The following is a 9,249-nucleotide window of genomic DNA, read 5'->3' on the forward strand; positions in this document are numbered from 1 at the left end:
GTTTGGTAGACATATCGATGTAGCCCTGCATCGTGATATAACATATGTTCGGAAACTATTTCTTTTGAATTAAAATTAGACAATACGAAATCTTAAATCAATGAAAAACAAAATAAAAGAAATCTATAACAAAAGAAAATGTTAATTCTAAAAAAATGCTTTTATAACATGAATAGTATTGCTTAAATTTTTCAATTAAAATAATAAAGTTGGATTTACGTAAGGCCGATGTCTTAAAATTAAAACAAGCACAAGTTAAAAATAATAACAAAACTCTAACAAAATATTTTACTTACATGTATTTAAATAAATAAAAAAAAAAGAAAGCATGAGTATTAATCACAACTATTAAGAAATTTTCACTTAAATAAAACTTTTTTAAATTATTTGTTGAAAAAAAAAGTGCTTTTGAAGCATCGTTAGACTTTCTTTTATTTATTTATTTAAAATAATAAAGTGGTATTGGCTAATGATAAAATTTTATACGCAATAAACGTAAAATTAAATGTAAGTTTTCTTTTGTTTATTTATTATTGTTATTTAATTTCCTGAATATAAAATCGACTTATGTTTTGGTTTCAAAATACTGAATATCTAACAAATTATTAAGAGAACAGGTATTTGAAAGAATTTTAAGAAAAATTAAAAAGAAAATACTAAACTTAATAGCACTATGGTTAAATTATTAAAGCGCGTCAAAACATCGCTTAATTTTTTATTTAAATAACACATATTAGTCGTTTTAACTAATAGCCGATTTTTTTTAAAATAAATGAAATTCTATCTGAAATTTAGGCTACGTCGACGATAATTAACGTTGTGATAAGCGTATGAACAGGTTTTGTTAAGACCTATTTATATAATAATAAACCTATATTATAGTATAATTTAAAATTTTAAAATGAATATTTATGATTTAAAATAAAACATTTGAAACATCTCCGCTGTTTCACAACTTTTTGTCTGATGTTTTTCCTTTCTTTTTTAATTCTTAAAGGCTAGTTAAAGAAGATAAAGTTCTTTATGTGTCTTTTTTTTTAAATTTCCGAAGTGGCATCTCCCTTTTAAACAAAATAAATAAAAGAGGAAAAGTGAAAAAAATTAAAATAAAAGAAACAATTTAAAATACCCCTAAAGGGCCAAATCAAAGAGAACTTTTTGAAATTAAAGAGTTTTAAATTAACGCATTTTAGATAAGAAAAGAAAAACAAAATATGTTCGAATTTTGTATGGAACAAAATAAGTGAAAAAAGAATTGAATGCAGAAAAAAACTGCTTTTAAGGGGTTCGAAGAAAATTTTTTTTTTCCTATTGAAATTAACTTTAGTTTTTATTTACTTATCTGTCTTTGACAATTTCTCATTTGTAAGAACAAATAATAATAGAATAGAAGTAAAAACTACCATTGAATAAGTTATATTATTCTCTAGATCACTGCAAATAATTATAAAATTTAAATTATAATTTAATTTTACTTTGTTTATTTGTTTATTTTTCTCTTATTCTTTGCTTATTTCTTTGTTTATTTTTTATACTATTTTTTCGATGTTCTTCATATTTTGTAATAAAATCTGGAATAAATTAGTTGTAGTTCGCATTATTCTTCAACTTATAAAATTTAAATGCCTTTTAACAATTATTACTTCCATAAAAACTTATTTTATATTAAAATTCGCATTTTAAGACATTTTATTTGCAAATTTACAATGCTTATAAAATGGGTGTGTTTTGTAGATATCTCTCTAAATATATATTTTTAAAATTGTCGTCAAAAACGAGGTCAAAAAGTATGACCAGGGGTTGCAAAATAACACGTAAAGGAAAAAAAAAGCTAACTGAAAACGTTATCAAAATATGCCGAATTCTTATTGACAGAGGCGTATTTAAGAACACCAGAAGCAGTTTTATTTCTAGATGGAAGTTGGAGATGTTACTAAAACTCGCCATGGAGGTGCTATTAATCTCTTAGTTTTCATTAACAATCATATTTATTTTATATTTTTAATCCCACTTTCTCATTAATCGTTTGACGCAGAATTTTTTTAAATATATTTTTCCTGCTTTATTCATTATTTTGTATTAGTTTAGGTCAAAATAACTGAAAAATATCATATTTAGCATTTTATTAAATTTGGTTATGAAATACAGCATGAAAAACGGATGTATTTTTCTGTGCTAAAGGTTAAATCTTCCAAACATGCCTTACTTCCAAACAATAATTTTTCAAATTTACACTTATTCGTAGTTATTTAGATCTAAGATAAACATTTATTCATCAATGAAATTTCGTTAATTTGCAAAATCAATTATTGATAAATTTTTTGAATATGAATAAAAAAAAAATTGCTCAAACTACTTCTTTTGGATTTTATATTTTAGTGTAAATATTATTCCGATAATCAAAACCGATTTTTTAGGAACTATTAGATTGTTTTTTATAATTAGAAAATAATAAAACATATTTTTGCTTGTAAATAGAGAGTCAGAAAAAATATATAAAAGATCATTTATTCATCATCATCATGTTTGATTAACGAGATTGATTAATCAAGTTTGAATAACGTTTTTCTATTTTTCTGGCTTAATTATAAATTTATCGCATTAATATATAGCTTTTTGAACTTGTTTTTGATAAGGATTGTGAAAATACATTTAAAAGACGGAATGAAGAAAAGTGCATAAGAAAAATAAGAAGTACCGTTTTTAAAATTTCTGGGTAATTTGACATTAGAGGATCAAAATTGTCCGTTATAGATTAAAAAAAAAGTAATTAAATAAAACCTCTGCATTTTTAAAAGATTTAATTTTAACTCTCTTTGGATCAAAAAATATTAATAAACGTCTCTTCGGTTTGCAATGATGTTTAGAGTAATAAAAAGCTGTATTGAAACAAATAGAGATAATGATTATAATAATATAACAGATGTTAATTTTTGATTTTCGCTTTTCAAATAAAATTTAACAAAAAACAAATAAAATATAAATTCTCCATTCTTTTATGAATGTGTTTATTTATTATAAATTAAGTATTATCATTTTTTACTATGCTAATACAAATCAGAAGCAAATTCATAATATTGATCATTTTGTTGTAAATACAATTCTTCCAAATCTTAAAATGAGTTTGAAATACCATTTTATTATCATATTATCTAGTGCCAGGTAAAAAGCCATTTTTGTCGTAAATAAAATTTTTTGAAATTTTAAGATTTAATTTATCATACCATCTAATCAACAATTCGTCTTGTATCAGCCAGAAGCTTCTATTTTTGAAGTAAATACAATTTCACGAAATTTTAAGATGGAATTTTTTTACACAATTTTGTTATCATCTATATATATATTTCTCTTACACGGCGAGAAAAAAAAGCTTTATTACAACTTCCCGAATGGCAACGCTAGAAAATCGACCAATGATTGCCGCTAAAAATGTCACATGCCAAATCTAGCTGAGGTGGCTCAACATATAGCACTTTTAAAAACGGAAACTGAAATGACCTTAAGCTAGGCAGAAGTGAGTAGTCTTTGTCGATAGATCTCTATTTTTAGTATTTTGTCGAAAGCGCTTTTTTCACGAATTTACATATTACGAATTTATTTGACGATTTTTGATTTATATCACGAATTTATTTCTTTTATCATTGTTATTAGTTATTCATTTAAAAATGAGTCGCAGTCGTGCTGTTACGCTTTTAGATTTTATACTATAGCACATTTCTAATAGGTTTAACGAATTACATGTCATTCATTTGAATTCAAATTTATTTTAATGACTTAGTATTTACTAAAAAGATGTAATTTTTTTTTAAAAAAAAGTTGTTATATGGATTTGAATGAGTGTTTTGAATTCTTAGAATTTTGTCTATTTGCAATGTACGTAAGTTAGCAGCGAGCGAAGCGAGCTTGGTTTGCGAAGCTAACCATATAAGATTGCGTAGCAATTTTCGCGGATTAACGAGCGTTAGCGAGCAGGGGGCGCAGCCCACTAGTATAATTTATTACCAATCAGAAAGTTATTATTATTATTTTTCTAGTAAATACAATATTCCTGAATTTCAAGATGGAATTTGTCTTATCATATCATATCATCTAGTACAAATCAGAAGGACATTTTAAATAAGTAAATGCCATTTTCTCTTTAGATGGAATTTTTCACATTATCTCATTATCATACAACTTAGAACCGACCAGAATGCTATTTTTAATATTGCTGCTTTTGTAGCAAATACAATTTTACGAAATTTTAAGATGGAATTTTTTATACCATTTTATTATCATATAATTTATACCAATCAGGAAGGTATTATTATTATTTTTCTAGTAAATACAATATCCCTGCATTTCAAGATGGAATTTGACTTATCATATCATATAATCTAGTACAAAGAAGAAGGAGATTTTAAATAAGTAAATAACGTTTTCTGAAATTTTTTGATGGAATTTTTTGCATCGTCTTATTATCCTACAATTTAGAACCGGCCGGAAAGCTATTTTTAATATTGCTGATTTTGTAGTAAATAAAATTTTACGAAATTTTAAGAAGGAATTTGTCATACCATTATATTTCCTTTCTAACCATGAATACATTAATGCCACTTTAAGTTGTTAAATGGTAATTTTATGAGTGTCGTCACTACAATGACGATCATGTGCAATTTAAACGATGATGCTATTTTTTGGTGGTCAACCCAATCAGAAGTCTAATTTGAGTTCATTGTCACGCAACGGCGGTTTTATAATAATCTCTGATGTTCCGCTTAGAATCTCATTATCTTTCTTTTTTTCTCCATATTTCACACCTATTCGCCTCAGAAAAAAATAAATGTTGGCGAGATTTAAAGATGAAGAACATTCTAGGCGGAACAAGTCGTCTAATTTCCAGCTTAATGTCTTAAAAATGAGTATCATTCAAAGAGTCTCAATAAAAACTCAAGGTCGCCATTTCCTATCCAGTATTTGTTCTCTCATTGAAGCTGAATTTTGTATTTTATTTTTCACAATGGACGAGTTTCTTTTATTCCAAGGCTATAAAAGGGAGTCACACCGGAAGTTTGTATTTTGGTGGCTCCATCTATTGTTACAATATTGTAATGAGCGGCTTTTTTTTCGAATAAAGTTTTTCTCAGAAAATGAAATCATGTGTGATTACAAACATGAAGTGAAAGTGACGCAAGTTTTGATATGATTTGTGACAGTTTGTACTTCATGTCATCGCACAGCTGAATGGATACACGATTTTCTGACATATAAGTTACGTTTTCAACCATGTGAGTTATTTCATTCATTTTTTTCTAATCGCGAAAAATCGCTCGGAAGTTTTAAACAATAATTCTTGCCTTAAAAGAAGTCGGTTAATCCGTTTTATTTTACGTGTCGTGAGAAGAATTGATAAGTTTTTAACAAAATTAACTTCATTTTCTAGTGATTCATTTAGTATTTAATTAGGGAACCATTATTAGAAAGAAATCATTAAAAAATGTAATATTTAATATTATATTTAGTAACGGTTTCTAGGTATAAGTAAACAAATAAAATAAAAGGAACGAAAAAAATTAGGCCTAGATATAATTTTTATTTTGCTTTTCATCTATTTAATATTAAAATGTATTTAAATTATGCTATTTAGAAAAAAAAATATTTGTTTTGTGAATTCTACAAGTTGTTAAATCAAAGATGTTTGGACTTGCAGTAGGCTTAAAAAAAATACAATTATGAAAAAAATATATTTATTGTTAATTATGGTCAAAAGATTATTGTATACTTAGTAATCTCAGAAAATTTTTCCGGAATTAATTGCACTAAACAGAGCAAATTTTAAGAGATTTTCACTGGGCGCCGCCAAGAGGGGGCTAGAGAGGTCATTTGTACCCGGGTGCAGCTTCATCAGAGACGCGCTAAACTCAAATATCATAATTAGAAATGATTTTCGAAATTAAATATTTTTCATAAATATCAATTATTTTATTTGCTAATTACGATCCAAGTAGTTCGTTATTTTTTTTTTATCTAGTCTTACCAAATATTAAACATGATGTCTGCTTTTAATAAAAGGATGAGATATTGATTGAAAAATTACATTAGAATTAGTCTCATTATTCAATTAACAAAATCATAAAAATTTTATGATTTTGTTGATTGAATAATGAGACAACAAAACAAAATCATTATATAATTGTTAATTATGGTCAAAAGATTATTGTATACATAGTAATCTCAGAAAATTGTTCCGGAATTAATTGCACTAAGCAGAGCAAATTTTAAGAGATTTTCACTGGGCCGCCAAAAGGGGGCTAGAGATTTTATCTGTACCGGGTGCAGCTTCATCAGAGACGCTCTAAACTCAAGTATCATAATTAGAAATGATTTTCAAAATTAAATATTTTTCATAAATATCAATTATTTTATTTGTTAATTACGATCCAAGTAGTTCGCTATTTTTTTTTTATCTAGTCTACCTAAATATTAAACATGATGTCTGCTTTTAATAAAAGGGTGAGATATTGAATGAAAAATTGCATTAGAATTAGTCTCATTATTCAATTAACAAAATCATAAAAATTTTATGATTTTGTTAATTGAATAATGAGACAACAAAACAAAATCATAATATAATTGTTAATTATGGTCAAAAGATTATTGTATACTTAGTAATCTCAGAAAATTTTTCCGGAATTAATTGCACTAAGCAGAGCAAATTTTAAGAGATTTTCACTGGGTCGCCAAAAGGGGGGTAGAGAGGTTATTTGTACCCGGGTGCAGCTTCATCAGAGACGCGCTAAACTCAAGTATCATAATTAGAAATGATTTTCGAAATTAAATATTTTTCATAAATATTTTTCATAAATATCAATTATCTTATTTGCTAATTAAGATCCAAGTAGTTCGCGATTTTTTTTATCTAGTCTACCTAAATATTAAACATGATGTCTGCTTTTAATAAAAGGGTGAGATATTGAATGAAAAATTACATTAGAATTAGTCTCATTATTAAATTAGCAAAATCATAAAAAATTTAATGTAACGGAAACTACATTAGTAATATACTGTTAAATTTTTAACGAAATCGAATGGAAAAATTTAAAATTATCTGTGATTTTGTGTAAACCCTCCTAGATTACCTGTGATTACCTGACCCTAAAATTACTTGTGATTTTTGTAAAAAGTGATTTTGTGCAAATCCTCCTAGATTACCTGACCCTAAAATTACTTGTGATTCTTGTAAAAAGTGATTTTGTGTAAATCCTCCTAGCTATGCCTCTGTGGGTAGCACTTGAAACTAAGAGCTAAACTAATTAATCACTAACTCGCATACATACTAGTCAAATTTTCCTCTTTTGTTCGTAAAATGTTAAACCAATTTATTTAAATAGTTTATATCAATCTAGTGTAAAAAATAATTATTATTTAATACTATTTTCTAGGTAATTATTTACAAAATAAAATATATGAAAACAAATAGCGGATAAAAGTGCCCTGCTAAGTTGCTCATCATGCATTTATATTACATTTATAAATTTTTAAATGTATGCACAAAAAACGATAATATTTTTTATTTTTTTCCAAAAAAAAAAAAAAAAAAACAGCTTTTTTTTTAAGCGCTTACCACATTATAACTTAAAAACTATTTGATGAAACATTATAACATTTTTAGATAAATGCTTAAGGAACATTCTGATGGGAGAATTTTATTGCTGTGGTTTTTAAACTGTTTTAAATCCAAGTTCCAAGCTGCCCTAATTGGAATTTTACTAGTAAAAAGATTTTTAAGTAGCCCAATCCGCTACTTATGGCAACATAGATGCAGATAAAGAATAGATTTTATTGACGATTTGTCGTAAATGAATTGAGCCGAAAGTGAAGCTAATCGCGCTAAGTCAATAAAAAAAAAAGTCAAATGAATTGGAGAAAGATGAAAATTCCTTATCACATCCGTTTTAATCTGCGACTACCTTGAATAATAAGTTAGCTGTTATGTTCATTGAGAAAGGGACAAGAGAATTAAATATAAATTTAAGAACTAAATAAAAATTAAAGAGATAGGGAATATTTAAATATATAACATGATATATAATAATAATTACCTATAATATCATGATTCTCCTGTTTACGCTTGCAAAACGTATTAGAAATATTATTTAAGGCAATTATCTATAAGAAATAAGGTCAATTTTACTAGAAACAAAACTTTTAGTTTCAGGTTTTTCCACCTTTTGTACCATTGTGCTTCACCTTCAATGCATTTACCTCAGTTGAAAAAAAAAAAATGAAAAACATTTTTCTATAAATGTGAAATTTTCTACATTTTTAGAAAAATGTATAAGAAAAATTTTAGCATGCAAATTTTATGGATTGTTCATTTTATGTTTTAAGTCGAAGCTTTTTTTTATTCTATTTTGTGTCGCATATTTCAATTAAGTTAAAATATAGGTTATTAAGAAGTTTTTTTGCAACAATTTAATAATAAGTAGTTGAATTATGATTTGACTTATACGTACTAAATTACGTTAGAAAAAATGAGTAAGACCTTTTATTTTTTGTTGAAAATTTCGAATTATTTTTGGAGTTACAGTTCTCCTTTTTTGAGGGATTTTTATGCTTTATGATGACATGTCACCGCAGAATTCGAACTCTTAATTTTTTACTGCTCCATACCACACACACTTAAGATCTTACACTTAAAAAAACGAGTTAGTTTTGGAGTTGTTGAACCATAAAGTTTTTCGGATTTTTTCAATGAAATCAATTTATATAATCCCAAAAAGCTAACAAAAAATTAGTACTATTTTTGTGTTTTGAAACATATCGTCTGCTTTCATTTAAATTTTTTTTATTGGACTATTTTGACTATGGGAGTTAAAATTAATATTTATGTGAATTAATGTAGAAGAGAAAAATTTTCTCCAAAAATTGTTCAATTTTGGATAGATTATAAGTATGTTTCGGAAATATTTTTGGATAATTAATTTTTAAATTTCATGGCGTTTTCGCATATTTTACATATTGTAACTCTAATTATTGCCCGTTTTTATAATATACTACAAAAATGAAGGTTTGATAGATATACTTGCTAATTTCTTTATCCTCTTAAAAGACGAATTTATTAACCATCCATAAATATCGAATCTCAGCCACAACAAAATGTACATCAGAGAACAAATTTAAAAGATTCTTGTCAAAAACCTTTATTTAAACCACGGGGAAAACTTTTGAGGGGGTGATTAGAAATGATTCATATACTTCAATATCGCA

General features: G+C 26.0%; 1 protein-coding gene across 1 annotated transcript in view; it reads left to right on the plus strand.

The window, feature by feature from the left end:
* Window positions 1-5,085: 5,085 nt before the first annotated feature.
* The window catches only part of LOC107440232 (metabotropic glutamate receptor 1-like), a 251,769-nt gene continuing 247,605 nt past the window's right edge, over window positions 5,086-9,249 (plus strand). The window contains exon 1 of the mRNA XM_071181257.1: window positions 5,086-5,267. The gene's annotated coding sequence lies outside the window, so the exon portion shown is untranslated. The remainder of the gene's footprint in view (window positions 5,268-9,249) is intronic.

This window comes from Parasteatoda tepidariorum, chromosome 5, assembly GCF_043381705.1.
Source record: "Parasteatoda tepidariorum isolate YZ-2023 chromosome 5, CAS_Ptep_4.0, whole genome shotgun sequence".
NCBI classification, from domain to species: domain Eukaryota; kingdom Metazoa; phylum Arthropoda; class Arachnida; order Araneae; family Theridiidae; genus Parasteatoda; species Parasteatoda tepidariorum.